Here is a 17598-nt window from a genome sequence, read left to right on the forward strand (position 1 = left end):
ATCGATTTCTTTTCTTTTGGTTTTGGTTAAGTACATTATTATTGCACGGTAGATATGGGAAAGAATAAATGAAGTGCAAGATTATCGGTTTATCTAGGACTGACTATGTGTTGATATACAGTTAGTTTACGCTACTACATAAAGGAGGGTTTTAAGACAATATTTGAGACAATTTTTGGGTAAATTGTCGTAACTTAAGAAAAAAAAATTGTGTATTGTCTTAAATATTGTCTTTAAGCGGTTGTCTAAAAAATTATTGTCTTAAAAAATAGTGTCTTAAATATTATTGCCTTAAAAAATATTGTCTTAAAGTATATTGTTTTAAAGATTATTGCCTTAAAAAATATTGTCTCTATAAAGAGAGTATATAACACAGCCATTATTGTCCCTTAGGAAACAATTTCATTTTTTTCTCACTGGAGACGATTTCATTTTTCTCTCTCTAATGAGAACACTTGGATTATAGACAATATGTCTTTAATACTAGCTATTGTCTCTCTAGAGATGATAAAATTTTTATTTAAAAATCACTTTTGTCTCTTTAGAGACAATACAAAACAATGAATCCAAAAATATCTCAACATTGACATAAATCGATATAAAAAACATTTAATTAAAAATGAACTACAAAATCATTGACTAATTCATGTTACCTCCTAAAGCAAACACTCTTCCATTGTGCTAGCACACTTTAAAAAATTATGTGAAGAGTTATACCAATCCTTAAAATTACATTTATAGTCATTGATTTTAAATTAAAGAAAAAAGATAAAAGATAAAAATTAAGAACTACAAACAAACCCAAACACCAAACCAAGTGAAGAGTTATGGCAATCCTTAAAATTACATTTATAATAGTTGATTTTAAATTAAAGAAAAAAGTTAAAATAAAAACTACGAACAAACCCAAACAGCTCGTGGAAGCTCTGAAATTTTTGACCAAGGCACTGGTGTCTTCGCACACCCTTTTGTTTATGCACAGGGATCTCAGGTGGGGTAACATGATGAAGAACATTGAATCAAATGAGTGGTTTATAATAGATTTTGAGGATTCCATTGGTGCACCTCAGATTTACCCTCATAATCTTAGTGGCTTGAACCAAGCTCTTGAGATGTTTAGGGGTGTTCATGGGGATAAAGTTGATGTGTGGAGTACTGGACACCTTATCAGGACAAGTGGGCTGAATGTGTCTGAGCTGTTGAGGAATTTACAGAATAGATGCTTGGAACAAGACCCAAATCAGAGGCCTTCTGCTGCAGATTGCTATCATCACATTTTTCAGTTGCAGTCCTCCCTGCCTAATTACTAAGATTAGACATTGCCAACCATGGTCAATTCTCAGTCCTATGTATCCCATTATTACTATTCATAGGATCCAGAATCACATGATTATTGAATGTTGTATTATCATAAAATTTGATATATCTATTGAAGAACTTGTTTCAGATTGTACACAAGGAAGACACCCCTTCCTAGAATGCCATTAGTTCACAATGGCGATCTCATGTAAACAAGCTGCAATGTTCATAACATTAAGCCATGTATCATAGCCTTGACACTTGATTCTAATGGAAATAAGAATATTTCCATGTTTTTCCCTAATAGGGGGTTTTTTAAAATCGGTGTTCTGATTTGTAGCTTTGATATAATTCGATTTTTAATTCGATGAACTGCATGCTTATTCTATTAAAATATAAACGATGTGTTTCATAGTTTGGTGTATGCCACACTAGAGAAATTGAAACAATAGATCTCTCCCTTTTTTTCATTCAAATAAATTATATATAAAGAAAGCTTTATTTTTTATGGTTTATGGTGAAGGGCAGATGATATCTAATGCTCAGTGCAAACAGTATTGAATGTTAAAGACCCTGTAGTGAAAGGCAAAGCACAAAGAAGGGCAGATGATATTTAATGCTCAGCGTATCAAAAAGTAATGAATGTTAAAGACCCGAGGTTCGCATTGAGGAAAAGTCGGTCGATCGGAGCTCTGGCGATTTGAATCTGCTTCCCACGCTCGCCTGTTCCTGCCCCCCAGGCCCTGCCTGGCAGGGCTGCTGCTCTCCTCAATCCCCTCTCGCCTTGGACTGTTCCGCTGGTCCCTGTTGTTGGGGCCCAGCCTCTGCTCTTGTCCCGCGCTGGTCTCCTCACGCAGTCCCCCGCTGGCCATTCACCTCTTGAATGGCCGGGCTCGCTCCCCCCCCCTCCAGACTCTGAGAATAATGAGGAAATTTTTGCCTCTCTCTTTTCTGAATCTGCTGATCCCAGACCTCGTCCCTCTGTGACCAAGTTCATCAAAAAACTCGATGAAATCCCTGAGGTTAATCTCCCTCCATCCCTTCCAAGGAAGTCTGCAATAACTCTTGCAGAAAGAGGGCTAGTAGGCCAGTTCACTGGCCTCTGGCCCTCTTCGAGATCAGTCCAGAAATGGGTAGAGCGCAGCTGGAGCGCGAGGATACAAGGTAAGATAGCCATCAGATTCTGCGGAAGAGGCTATTTCACATTTCTCTTTGAAACGAAAGAAGACAAGAATCTCATCTTCAGAAACGACCCCTACTTCATGGATTCAAGAGGTCTTTACTTGAATAGATGGACTCCGGACTTCAATCCGGAAATGGACATTCCAAATGCTGTTCTAGTTTGGGTCTGACTCCCTCACTTGCCGCTTCATTGCTGGGGAGACGAATCAGTAAAGGCAATAGGGAACGCAGTAGGTAAATACATCGACAGATCTGAGCCAAGGGAGAACATGCATGCGTGCGCGAAGATCTGCGCGGAAGTAGACCTAGGGAAAGGTCTGCCGGAAGCTATCAAGATCAAGGTAGACCAATGGACGCATATCCAGCAGTTGGACTATGAGCAGCTTCCCTTAAAATGCAAGGTATGCCACGAGTATGGTCATTTCGCAAATAGATGTAGTAAGTCAAAAATAAATGAATCTGCTGATAATGAGGAAAACCCTAAGAGCTCATGGGAACCAGTAAAAAGGAAAAAGCCTTCCTCCACCCAAGGACCCAACTCTAAACCCCCTCCGAAATCCCTCCCCCCCCTCCACCTCCCCCCTCCAGCTCAGCTTTCCCTTCATCCTCCAACCCCTTTGAATCCCTGTCCGTTGAAGAACCTTCTTCCCCTCCCTCTTCCCCACGAGCAGCTTCCTCTCCCCCCTGCACGATCCCTCTCCCTTCCCCCACTCCAACCATTGAGAGAATCCTCACCAGAAACAAATCGAAAGAAGCTAGTCAATCCACAGATCCCCCGAGAAAAGTTGGCCGAAAGTCAAACAAAGAGCTCAGAGATGAAACATCGGCAAAAGAGATGGCAACGGAAGCGCAGCAACCAATGGACTCATGCCTAGGCAAGCTAAAAGGAAGCGGAGAAAAATCAAAGGAGAGGAGTGGACCTCACCCAACAAATGGTAAATAATGATCTTGGTCTCTTGGAATTGTAGGGGGATGGGCTCTCCCTTAAAACTAAAAGAAATCAGGGATTTATTAAAACAGGAGCAGCCATACCTTCTCCTCATCCAGGAGACCAAAATTTCTGAACAAGACTTTCAAAAACAAATCCAAAACTCCAAAAACTTCATAGGTGTATCAACAGGCTCAGAAGGCGCCTCGGGAGGAATAGGAACAATATGGAATAAGAATAAATGGGAAATCATCAATTCTCAATTTTGCAACTGGTGGGTAAGAACAGATTTAAAAAACAAAGGATCTCAGGAAATCTACTATATATACAACATATATGCCCCAAACCATTATAGGGACAAAGGCCGCTGTTGGGACACCATATCCTCAGATCTTCAATCCGTGCAAAACAGGAATATAATTCTGGTTGGAGACATGAATGTAATAAGAAACGTGGATGAAAATTTAGGAGGAAACTACCACACAGATCCCTCAAGAGACATGCTAGAATCCATAATACAGTCACACAATCTGATTGACATTCCCCTATCCAACGGGAAATATACATGGACTAATAAAAGAACTGGCTCCTACAATATTAAAGAGAGATTGGATAGATTCTTACTTCAGGAAGGAAATGCAGCAAGTTTTCAGTCTATTAAGAGTCAATTAATTCATGCCCCGGCCTCTGATCACAAACCTGTGATTCTAAACTTAGACAAAGGCAGAAACTTGGGGCCTCTCCCCTTCAAATATAACAAAACATGGGATCTCCAAGAAGAACTTCGCACTCTCATCCAAAATCAGTGGGCCAAGGAAGTAAACGGATCACCCTACTACATCTGGGAAACAAAGTTAAAACACCTGAGAGCAGTCATCAAACAGTGGGCAAAGGAAGCAGCGATTTTGGAAAATAAAAAAAAATCAGATCTACTCACGAAGATGGAGCAGTGGCATAAAGCTAAAGAGAACATACAATATACAAGTGAAGATTTAGATCATGAAAAAGAAATGTACAAGGAACTCTTTCGACAAAATAGAGTAGAGGAAGAGGACCAAAGACAGAAATACCGGTGCCTTTGGCTGAAAGACCGAGACAAAAATACATCCTTTTTCCACAACAATATAAAGCTCAGGCGAGCTGGAAACCAGATAGATAAAATCGAGGCTGAGGGAAAAGAGATTAGTGACCAAGAAGAAATTAAAGAAGCAGCATACAACCATTTTAAATCTCTTCTTTCTGCTGCTCCTCAGCGAACAGACAGCTCCGACTTCCTTAGTGTAGTAGAGAACAAAATATCAGATACTCAAAATAAAGAGTTGGATCAGGACATTACAGAAGAGGAAATTCGAGCAGCAACATTCAGTATGCAGCAGGACAAGGCCCTGGGCCCGGATGGGTTCACGGTTGCCTTCTACCGAAATCATTGGGAAACAATCAAAAAAGACTTTGCGCGGATGGTAAAGAATGTATTCAAAAACCATAAGATGGGAGAAAATACCAAGTCTTCCCACATAGCTCTGATCCCTAAGGAAGCGAATCCTCTCTCTTTTGACAGGTTCCGCCCCATATCCCTATGTAATGTATCTTACAAGATTGTAACAAAAATTCTAGCCAATAGGCTAAAAAAACTTCTGCCTCTCTTAATATCTGAAAACCAGGGAGGTTTTGTTCCGAGCAAGCAAATAACTGACAACGTCATCTTGATCCAAGAAGCTATCCATAGCAGCCTCAACAGAGGAGAACGAGGTATGATAATCAAACTCGACATGGCAAATGCATTTGATAGAGTTGACCACTCCTTTCTAACAACAATACTCAAAAAATTCGGGATTTCAAAAAACTTCATAAGCATCATCAATGGGTGCATCTCCAACCCTTGGACCGCTCCCCTGATTAATGGTCGTCCCAGCAAATATTTTAGAAGCTCCAGGGGGTTGAGACAAGGTTGTCCTCTCTCCCCCTTCTTATTCATCATAATTGCCGAGACTTTGAGCATTCATCTAGAACACCTCCGCAGGCAAAAAGAGATCACTGGAATACGTATAGAAAGAGGGATCAAAGAGATCAATCATTCGCTCTTCACGAATGACACCCTACTCATTGGGGGAGCTTTCACCTTAATGGCAAAAAGATTCAAGAAAGTGTTGGATGCATTTCTAGCAGTCTCAGGAGGGAAGTTGAACAACAGAAAATGCAAGATCTATACCTGGAATGTTCCTCTCCAAATCCGGCAAAGAATATCCTTGATCCTGGACATCCCAGTGCAAAGGAACTGGAGCTTCTTCTCTTATTTAGGTCTGCCACTTGCTAAAGAAACAGTCAAGGCTGAGATTTGGGTCAAACACATAGAAAAGATGAGAGGCCTCCTTCAGAGCTGGGGAGTGTCTTGGTTTAACTTGGCAGGCAGATCGATTCTTATTAAGGCCATCCTCTCTTCTCTTCCAATTTATCAATATGCGGTCACCATGGCCCCGGCTAGCATTCATAAACACATGGAACTCATCTTGCAAAGTTTCCTCTGGCAGGCAGGAAAACAGGAGTCCAAGAAATTTAGCCTTGTCAAATGGGATCAGGTAACCTTACCATATGAAAAGGGAGGCATATCCATCAAAATCCCAAGCCTCTCCAATCAGGCTTTGGGTCTCAAATTAATCTGGAGAATTCTTTCTGGCAAAGGATCGTGGTGGGTGGAGGTCATAAAAATGAAATATCTCAGAGGTACGAACTCTAATCTTCTTTCTGAACCAATAGTTGAAAGACCCTGCACCCCCATGTGGAAACTCATTAAAAAAGTGCTTCCCCAATTCAGAGAAAACACATCCAAACTCCCTGAAAAAGGTAAGGACACTAATATTTGGTCGGATAGAATTATGGGCTCTAAGCCGAGAAACCTACTCCAAGCTCTCCGGCCTCTGCAGATATGGATGGAAGAAATAAATCTAACCACCTTGTTCGATATTTCAATATGGAATCATAACAATTGGCAAGACTGGAAGGACCTTCAAATCCCTAATGACCTCAAAGATCTCTGGTCCAATCTCAAGTCCTCTCTCTCTGGTTCTGCGCCTACCAATATAGGGATTGAAGACAGGTATATTTGGGACCCCAGTGGAGGAAAATTCACGGTAAAAGAGGGGTACAAAACTTTGCAGGCCACTACTCAAACAGCAAATTGGAACCTCTACACAACTGTCTGGAAATCAGAGTGTCTCCCAAAGATCAAACATTTCAATTGGACTCTCCTTAAAGGTAAGACCCTTACTGCTGAGAATCTAAGGAAAAGAGGAATTTTGGGACCATCAATATGTTGCTTCTGTCGAGCAGAGGAGGAAAGCATTCAACATATTTTCTTACTCTGTCCCTTTGCCCAAAGCTGCTGGAAGCAGGTGACAAGTCCCATGGAAATTAGTGAAAGTTTCGACTAGATCTCCTCTCTTCAGAAAAATTGGGGGAAATGTTATCCCTTCCCCATGAAAGGCAAACATAATATCAGCAGACTGTGGAAATGCATTCCAGCCACTCTATGTTGGCAACTTTGGCTAGCCAGGAATAACTACGTCTTCAACAACAAAAAGCCTAACACAGTCAGTATCCTAGCTAAAACAACAGCCATTATATCTGAAACAATAAGCACAAATTTCATCGCCCTCCCAGATCAATCAAGCTGGCATCAAGAAGAGATGGATTGGTACAATAAATTCAGCCTCAGTCACACCAAAAATCAACATTTCCAAGCAAAAGCACACAAGAAAAGGATGCACTGGAAACTCAGAGGATCCAAGGAAGAGGTTAATCAGTGGATTCTAGACCAGAAGCGCCCTACACTGCATTTTGATGGCGCTTCCAAGAATAACCCAGGGAAAGTTGGAGCAGGGGGTATCATAAAAAATCATCATGGAAAAACTATCGTAAGCTATGAATGGGGTCTGGGGAAAGTCTCTAACAACGTAGCTGAAGCGTACAGCCTCCTTCTTGGCACCTCCATTCTGAATAGGCTGGGAATCAGAAATACAATCATTTTGGGGGACTCGGCCATCATTATAGCAGCCTTGGTCTCGGGAGCAGATTTTAATAAAGCAGCCCTTAGCAATATAAAGCTCAGGATACAGGACAATCTCAGAAATATGGGAGACACGATGTTCAAGCATGTCTTAAGAGAAAACAACACTGAAGCAGATTTTTTCGCCTCTAAGGCCGTCAGCAGACAGAGTGGACAAATCAGAGAAAATGAGCGCATCTATGTCAAAGCAATTCCATAGCAGTCTAAGCTGTCCGACAACCTCTCTGAACAGCAACATCAGTATACTTCTGAAAACAAGTCATTTCAGTCATCATGCATTTCTAGTCTTTCCCTGTCACAATCTCGACAAGCTGATCCCAACCTGCCCCCTCGAAAACTGTGTTTCATCTCTCTCTCAGTATGCATCCTGGCTCGCTCTAAAGATTCGATCACACCATGTTTCACGTGATCCCACCTCTCGGAATTCTGGTAAATGTCCCCCCACAATCCTTATTGACTGCACCAAGGATCTCACGTATGATCTGGAGCCTGCCCAAATCCATGAGAATATCGCGTACCACCAGCTTGTTCAGCCTTCCTCGATGCTATATATACTTCCCACTTCCCTCGCTCATCCCAGAACTCATTCGCCCTCTCAGAAGCAAAGCAGAGGAGTAGTGTTCGGCCCCCTGCCCCCAGAAGCTCTCAGCAATAGAAGTAGTCAGCAGCCTTGTTCTCCCAAGCTTCAAATCTTTCCCCTTCTTGTTCATCTCAGATTCATTCCTCCTCTTCAGCAGCAAAGGAAAGAAACAGCTCCTGGCTCTCAGCCTCAGGAGTTTGGCAGCAACAGTGGTCGACTCCAGCTCATTTCTTCAGTGAGATCTTCATCCGCAATTTCCAAAGGTATATTCAGTATTTTGCATCTTCGGTGGATTTTCTATAACCAGTTCTGTTCTTTGGTTTCCTCCATAGATTGGCTGATATCTCTTAGCGCCGACTTCAGTCTTCATCCCCTCTGCTCTCCCGTTTCTCGTTTTCCCCTCCCTATCAGAGCTCCTTCTCTTCGTACCTTCTCTCCTATCTCCTATTCGGAGATGGCTTCAAATCCGGAAAATGATGAACATGCCGAGAATCCCTTAGACAGAGTAATCACAAAAAGCTCTTGTACGCTTTGTAAGACACATTGTTTTATGATAGCCCGGTTTGTGAAACATTTCAATGAGCTTAAAGAAGATTTTCAGGCTGACTCTAGATCTAAGAGAAAGAAACTTGAAAAACAGAAAGTGGAAATTGAAGAATTAAAGGAAAAGTGTAAACATATGGAGGAGGCAATAGCTCATATTAAAACACTCATTGAAAGCATGCAAGCAGAGAATTCTACCAGAGCCAGCGCAAAGCAAGAACTGCAGTATGATGATTCGGTTAACCAGCATGAGTAATTTGTCTAATGTTTTGTAAATTCTGTCTATTAGCAGGCTCATATGTAAGGCAATATAGCCGTTTCCTTTTCAATCCGTATTTCAACTTAAGCAACAAGGAGCCAGGGTCTGTGAATCCATTTTGGAATCCTCCTTCTTCTCTTGCTCTTCTTCTCCCAGATGTAACAAGACTTTGTCCCTTCAGTTTTTATAATATATGAGTATCCGATCATGTTAAAAAAAAAATGAATGTTAAAGACCCTGTAGTGAAAGGCAAAGCATAAAAAATAATTGAGGACTCAATTGTCCATAATACCCAAGTGCAATTTACCCATGTAGAAGGCCCCAGACAGTTGGACATCATATAATAACTAAAAAAATAATAACCTGAATGACTTGAATACAAACATCCCATGTAATACTAGTGACAGAACAACCCAGAGTGCACTAGGACATTTTCAATTCATTTGGAGATCGATTTCTGCAGTCTCATGAAAGAAAAAAAAATTGCAGCTGGCCCCCATTTCTAACATTTAACATAACTGGAGATGAATAGCCAAAAGAGAGCAGCTCAATGCACACTTTAAAAATTTCACTTTGTTTTACATATTTCTCCATTTTATCATATAGACATGTTTTGCTCAATTGAAAAAATGATTCATCACCACTGCCACAGCAAAATATCACTGTTTGAATCCACTACAAACTTATTTCATCAACTACATAGGTTTACACACATATGCATCTTATGATAGAAGAGAAAAAGGCTCTGCTAGGTACTAGAAACTTTAGATTCAATCTCAGAGAGAAAAAGTAGAAGGAAAAAATAAAATCCAAAGCTGCAACGTCGCTATATAAGTGGGGAAAGGGAAAACAAAAGTGATACAATGATTCTGGTTCTTCCTCAATTGAATGAAACAATGAAATTACAAATATGTAATGTAGGAATACTCTGATTATCATCCAGAATCCAACTTAAACTCTATTCACTAATTCCTCCAAGAAATCTTTCCGGCAACTAATAAGAATAAGCCAACTGCCAACAACCATATAGGTAAGGCAGGTCTACCCTTCCCTAAGGGTAGGTGCCGAATAGAATTGCGAGCTTTTCCCATTAAGTCCAGCAACCTTGTTAGATCGTTTGGGGGTAGTGACTAGGCCGAGAGTACCCCAGGTGGCCAGGTGACTATGACCTTATCATAAATGTGCAGATTGTAATTGAGACCAAAGGGATTTAGGAGTGCGACATACTACATTGAGAGAGCCTTAGGTCACCAGGTCATTATGAACCTAATCGTAAACAGGAAGACTGTAACTCATCAAGAATTGTCGCATAAAATATTTAATTTGTTGAACCTCGAGCTTTACCAAATCATGCCCAAACAATAAATGGATATGGCAAAAAAACTGAAATAACTAATTTGAGGATGTTCTAGTTTCAATTTTTCCTTGAAGTAATTTGCCCGACACTGTTGGAAAAATAATATATGTAAACCAATCAAAATTTCCATATCCAAAAGACTGAAAGAATATGAAGATGAAGTGTGGGTTTACTGAAAAAACCACTCTTTTCCTCAAACCCACTCGTAAGGGCTGTAACAAATCATTATCAAGCAGCCCACGAAAAAGGAAAAATTCAATCAATCCATAGATGCACCAATAAATCAAAAAATAATACATAGAGAAAGGAATGGGCAAAATGTCTTAAAAAATGATAACAAAAAAACCAATTTAAAAATAAATAAATAAAATAAAATAACCCCAAAAAGAAGTTTTTAGAGTGCATGAGAACTTACCCTCTCAAGCTCATCCTGGATTTCTTGCAACTTTTCAATGGAGAGAACAAGCTCACAGTCTATGTGCTCTTCCTCTTCCCTTTTTGATCTCTTGGACTTGTCCATCTTGCCCAGTTCTTATGTCCCAAAAGTCCTAAAAATCCAATAGAGTTGAAGGCGCAGGCAGAGTGGCGGAGAGGGAATGGTCCTAGCATTCATTATTACCTCTAGAAACGTTGCACGATCCATCTTGCCATCCTCAATGAAGAAAACTTCCAAAGCTTAAAATTTAGATCCTATCATTCATTATTACGTCCAGAAATGTTGCACGATCCATCCTGCCATCCTCAGTGAAGAAAACTTCAAATGAAATATTATCATTAAAATACCAAACAAGTTGTTGATTATTTTTTACTTCCACCTACAAAAGAGCATTTGCCAGTCCAAGAGATATGAAATGGTACCATTGCTAGAAGTGTGTGTGTTGAGCTACCAGGCTACAATGGTGGCACCTAATTTACCAGGAATGAAACTTAGGAAAAGGACTCAAAATAGATGTGCATCTACATCCTATTAAACTAGCAATATTTACAGTAAATAGAACTAATATCTGAACTATTTTCATATTTTATGAGCTGTGCCTGTAGAGGTCTAGCAGTTGCAAGACCAAAAGAGTTATTCTAAAGCTTCAAGCTGTAAAAAATTTGACCATCGCGCCATATAAGTTTCCCATTGATCTGAAAGCCTTGACATACTGATGTTGCAAGTAAAACAGGCAATGGAGTCCTGCACAAAGCATTAACCAAATATCATAAGTTGCTTTAATCAGGTTGATGCTTATCATAGTAAATACAATTCACATCTAACAACAATAAAGCCTATTTTTTCCATTTTTTATTTACAAAATGAAATGGAATTGACTATCTAATACCCACCCAGAGTCTACTGCTCACTAATCTCTAGGGACAAGTGCATTGCCTAAACCTAAGAAATAACCAAGAATATCTAGGACATGAGGTGGAGTTGTTGCTATGGGTACTGCTTTTGATTGAACATTTGAAACTTTCGCAGGTGAAACATTGATTTCTGTCTCAGTGGCCGATAATTATTCATATGGAAGGTAACATTTTACTTGCCATTTTTGAAGTAACAAGGTACAGTGGGAGGTAACAAGGTACAAGGTACATATGGAAAGACATATGGGAGGTAATCTGTACAAGCATAAAAATTGCTTAGAAGAATATATGTGTGCTCTGACTTCTTAGAAAAATCAAGGAAAGACTTAATTTCAAAAATAAATTCTTTAATGATCTCTATACCTATTACTTACCACTTCAGATAGAAGTGTTGAGCGTGAAAATTGCCAAAAAAACATATTATTATTAGACATATTGGAAGAAAACTCCTTGAACTAAGCATAAAATATAATACTTATACTAGAAAAAACTTACAAATGCAAACATCTCAAATAGTGACAGATGAACTTAAGCCTTTTCATTGAAATAACTTACCACTTCTCTGGTATCCATTTTAGAATCCAAACTAAATCCCAAAACTTAGAAGACTAACCATTCTTTAACTTCTTTCCTTCTCATTCTCCAGCTCAAAATAGTGAGCCCCATGCTTGTGATCATAGGGCATAATAGAAATGACATCCAACAATCGAAATGATGCCATCAGCTGCAAATCCTTCTATGCTAAGTATTTATTGTAGCTTTTCCAGAGGATATAGAGCTTGTACCATGCATAAGCATGATAGAAATGACTTTCTAATATCTAAAATATCTTTGTTAACTTTGAATAGTAGATTATCATCATTTGAGGTTTAGCAATGTTCTTGACCATAGACAAGGCCATGAATATCTTCTATAGAGTGAAAAGCTTCCTACATATCATATGCCATATGTCATAAGAAATAGTATAAGGCAAAAATATATTAAAAATAAAAATAATTTAGCTCACAGATTCTATAGTAGGTTCATGAAATTTCATTCAACCCAAAGCTTCCACTGCAATAGGGTATTCTCCAATAATTAATTCCTACAAGATCAAACTATATTAACCTTCCCATATAGACAAATATAATCCTATATCTAATTCAATAGATAACATTTTAGATTTCTGGCCCCCATTTGATAATTATACCTTCTTAAAGGTGTGCCAAAAATCTACTCAACATGACATTATAACTACTTACATTATGGGCAATATGGGTAAACTCCCAACGAAAGATAAATGGTTTCTAGAATATGATTTTTCTCCACATTCCCTCATCACATTTCACATTTCTCTCATCCCATTCCACAATGGCAACCAACAATCCAGATGATGCCATCAACTACAAATCCTTCTATGCTAAGTATTTATTGTAGCTTTTCTAGAGGATATAGAGCTTGTACCATGCATAAGCATGATACAAATGACTTTCTACTATCCAAAATATCTTTGTTAACTTTGAGTAGCAAATTGTCATCATTTGAGGTTTAGGAATCTTCTTGACCATACACAAGGCCATGCATATCTTCTATAGAGTGAAAAGCTTCCTACACATCATATGCCATCGGTCATAAGAAATAGTATAAGGCAAAATTATATTAAAAATAAAAAATTTAGCTCACATATTCTATAGTAGGTTCATGCAATTCCATTCAGCCCAAATCTTCCTCTGCAATAGGGTATTCTCCAATAATTAAGTCCTACAAGCTCAAACTATATCAACCTTCCCATCTAGACAAATATAATCTTATATCTAATTCAATGGATAACATTTTTGATTTCTAGCCCTCATTTGATAATGATACCTTCTTAAAGGTGTGCCAAAAATCTACTCAACATGACATTATAACTATTTACATCATGGGCAATATGGATAAACTCCCAACCAAAGATAAATGCGTTGTGCCTTTTTCCAATAAGCATTTATTAGCATACCCTTTTTAGTTGAGAGAAGATCCTTTGGATAGTGGGATACAATCTTTAGTTCTTGTGAGGGCATCCAAAAATCACCCTTGGACAATTGACTGCTAGCATCTTTACAATAGTTTTTGCTCACTGACTTGATGCTTTCCTGAGGGGAGTTTTCCTTGAGGGTCTTTTGCCCAACACTTTGCCTTAAGGTAAAAGTGTGTATACGTTGTTGTATGCAATCTTGATCTTCCATATTATTAATACAAGAAGATACAGATCCATTAGTTGAATATGCAATAAGTGCGAAATTAGATAGCTTAAACTATTCACACTTTGCGTTTTCATCGAAGTTGGCTAATCTTGCATGTTCTTCATCAGAATTTGTCCATATTTGTCCATACTGTTGTATTTTCTTTTTCTACAGTGCAACTTTCCCTTGAATGCAATTTCTCCTCATTCATTTCTTCAACCTTATATTCATTATACATCATACTGGACAATCATCATTCTAGTATAGAACAACCTCTGGATATTAGTGGTGAATAATTGTAGTTAATGTGTTCTCATGTAACAATTCCCAATACCAATGGAACAACATATAATCTGAATCACTCAAGTAACGAATCTCAATTTAACAACATTATAATATAATTACATTCTACCATAAATACACATCAAGAATGCGTTGCCTTGTATATTTTAGCACCCATGTATTCGATGGATTTATGGGAATGAAGGGAAATTGGAAAGCCAATGATCTCCTACAGTTATGTTTGGCCTTGTCTAGTACCTATGGCCTCTTAGACAACCAAGATTGAGCTCAAACTCACCCCAGCAAATGAAAATAATGCTCAAGGGAGAGGGAAACGACTCTAGTAAGTAGAAACCCATCCAATAATGCTTAAGAACACTCCAGGTAAAGAGAGAGAAATTCTTAACAGTCGTACAGAAACCAAATTAGCAACTCCTTGAGGAAATGCAACATCTCCAGAACCGTGGCAGTTGATCTCTAACTCAACAAGAAAGTGGATTATGAGTAACTCAAAGCTGATGCATTTCATAGAGCATCAATCAATCAAGACTTTCTGAATGATGCTAATAGAAATTCAATGGAGAGTTATTTATTTTAGCCATGAGAACAAAGACAGGGAGCACATATAGTATAACTAAGGAGTAAGAATGATGATAAATCATACACCATAAGTTTATTATATCTTAGGAAGATATATTAGATGAGAGCCTAGCACATTGCCTTCATTCTCAAAAGGGAGATGTCCATGTGCAAATTAACCCTCGCTCCATGTGAGACGATTGCAACATACCTACTATGGGAAAATGAAGGAATTGGTCATGGTAGTTAAACACTGAATTGAGCTAGTTTCAGTGTTGTCCAATTAGGGCTATTGGATCAGGTAAAGATTGCAAGACATTTCAACATTACAAAGGCAACAATCTAGTCATAGTCACTCTTTGTTTAGTTAAGTCAAAGCTCATAGAGAATGATATCCAGGCGTTTTAGCCTATATTCGACCTCTTTTGGGTAGCAACCAAGAAAGTAAACAAGCTCGAAGTCTGTAATCCAATGGGAGAAAAAAAAACTGAGGATAAAAAGAAGTCTACAACACAGGAAGAAATTGAAGTCTGTGACTAAGCTGAATCTCAATCTAAAGCTATCTATTTGTAGCAGGATCTGAGTATCTGTGGTAAAGAGTCAAGGGTTTGTTGTACTAGCTGAAGATCAGTAATAGAAGGAAAAGAGTCTATAATTGGAAGTCAATGTATTATAATAAGAGACTAAACCTATAATAAGGATAGAAATTCAGAAGTTGCTTCTGACTTTGACTAGTCAAAGACTCAATTATTGACCTTGACTTAAAGAGGAGGGTTGACATGGAGGGACTCTTTGTTCTTGTGTTGGATATCTGATTTTGAATAAATTCAATAAGAGGAGGATTGTTGTGTTTTCCCCTATTGAGAGGTTTTTCCCTACCTTGAAAGCTGAAATCTTTGTGTCTCATACTTCTTTGTGTTCTGGGAAGAACAATTTCTGTAATTACTTGATGAAAGAGAAATATTAACTAATAAAGAAAAGAATACTTATATAGGAGTTTACTTCCAACTATGAAGGAATACAATGAGGACATAAAATTTGTAAATCTTAAACATGGCTAGGCCATTGCACCTCCAAAAACCTTACTCATTAAGCCATAAACTAGTAACCTTCTGTGGAACTCCAAAAACAAATGAATTAGAATGAATTATCAACCAGAATCAAGTGCCTTTACACTTTACATTTGACAATCTATTGCAGTATGAATATTGAGGTCACACCTTTTCATTTATATTGCATTGTTGTAAGAAAGGATGATCATATTTTATATGTTTTGTCTAGTAAGGCCTGCACATCATCATTGCCAGCTCTAACCAAGGTTTCATGTTCCCATTGTAATGAACAACAACTACATTGTCAATCTCTGAACAGTCCACACTAGGATTATATCCTAAACCCAACACATGCCAAGACATGTCCAAAGGATGGGTCAAGCCATAAAACATTCAATCTAGGGGGTAGTATTCCAAGCTTCCACAACACTCTATCCTCATTCTGGCATACAATAAAAGGAAAACTTAGAAATCGAACAAAGAAAACCCATTAAGTTTTCTAGCTAATTACTTCAAATTTAATTCAAATACTTTAAAGTAAGTATCACATGAATTAACATAAATAAACTACACTACACACTTACCATGTTCTGCCACTTCTGATATATTCCAGTTATATCTTGTTTCTCCCATTCTTTGAGATCAAATACATTCATCCCATATGCCTAACCACAAGCATTAGGATCAAAGTGTCTGGCTATGTGCGGATTGGAAAAATTAAGCTATTTGTCAAACCAGTGAAAGCTTTCTCCACAATTTTGCATGGAACCATTAACCTTTCCATGAAGATCTACTGACCACAAGGGCGTCAAATATTTCTGCACCAAAATATCATCATCCAAGAAAAGGATTTGGTCCATTTTGGGATAAACTTGTGGAAGATAGAAATGAAGATGATTTAGCATGGATAAATATTTTGGATTTATATATTTCAAATTGGAGGAACGTGCTGAGAGTGTAGTCAAGTGATCTACCTTGAAATATTACTCCTTCATAGCTGTGGATTCAAGTTGGCAAAGCACAGGGCAATAGGAGGAACTGAGCCATTTAAAATCATCAACATTTTCTGCATGTATCGCAGCTTTCCCTGGGGGATTAAGTAAAAACCACATTTTCATGGACCCAAAATTTCACTTTTCTGTGATGAGATGAAATACATGTTTCTTAGATTCCTACAAACGCATGTAAATCACCTACAATGGGATTCAAATATTAAAGGTAAAATGCAGAAAAATTGTTGGACTTCCAAACTTTAGAGTAATTTAAATTAATAACACTTCACCCTGGCATTCATGACAGTTGAATTAAAAACCACAGATGCAGCCAATACATTGTCAGAAAATAATGCATAATGATAAAGAGTCAGATCCTCCAACTTATCCCTTTTAGGAAATTATCGCTTTTCAAGAGGAAGAAAGTAATAATCTATGGTCAATCGCATGGACAGACAATGCCGGCCCTTGGGAACAGACTTTGTTGCCACCTAACTTAAAAATTTACTTTGCTTTTCCAAGGTCCTAACTTGCTCATCTGAAGACTGAAGGATGGCTTGCAACTTCTTTGTTACTGTCGCACAGCCAAAAAATTGTACTCTAGCCTTGGATAGGACATGACCCATAGCCTTGATCTTCTCAGGTGCACTGAAACATTCATATCAATTATCAGTCATGAAAAAGAGAATGAAAAGCAGAAATATTGACACACAGACTGAAACTTTAAAAGAAATAAAGTATATGAACACCAAATGCAAATCGAAGCACTTACTACTCTTGATTTAGAAGAAGCCAATGCGAAAATTCAAGCGGTAGTGTTCCAAGCTTCCACAACACTCTATCCTCATTCTGACATACAAAAAAAGAAAAACTTAGAAATCGAACAAAGAAAAACCCATTAAGTTTTTTAGCTAATTACTTCATATTTACT

General features: G+C 38.3%; 1 pseudogene; it reads right to left on the minus strand.

The window, feature by feature from the left end:
* Nucleotides 1–17438: 17438 nt before the first annotated feature.
* The window catches only part of LOC149213119 (polygalacturonate 4-alpha-galacturonosyltransferase-like), an 83162-nt pseudogene continuing 83002 nt past the window's right edge, over nt 17439–17598 (minus strand).

The sequence above is a fragment of the Pinus tabuliformis genome, chromosome 1_1 (genome assembly GCF_031772625.1).
Source record: "Pinus tabuliformis cultivar Carrire ecotype Pingquan chromosome 1_1, CPIR1, whole genome shotgun sequence".
Lineage (NCBI taxonomy): Eukaryota > Viridiplantae > Streptophyta > Pinopsida > Pinales > Pinaceae > Pinus > Pinus tabuliformis.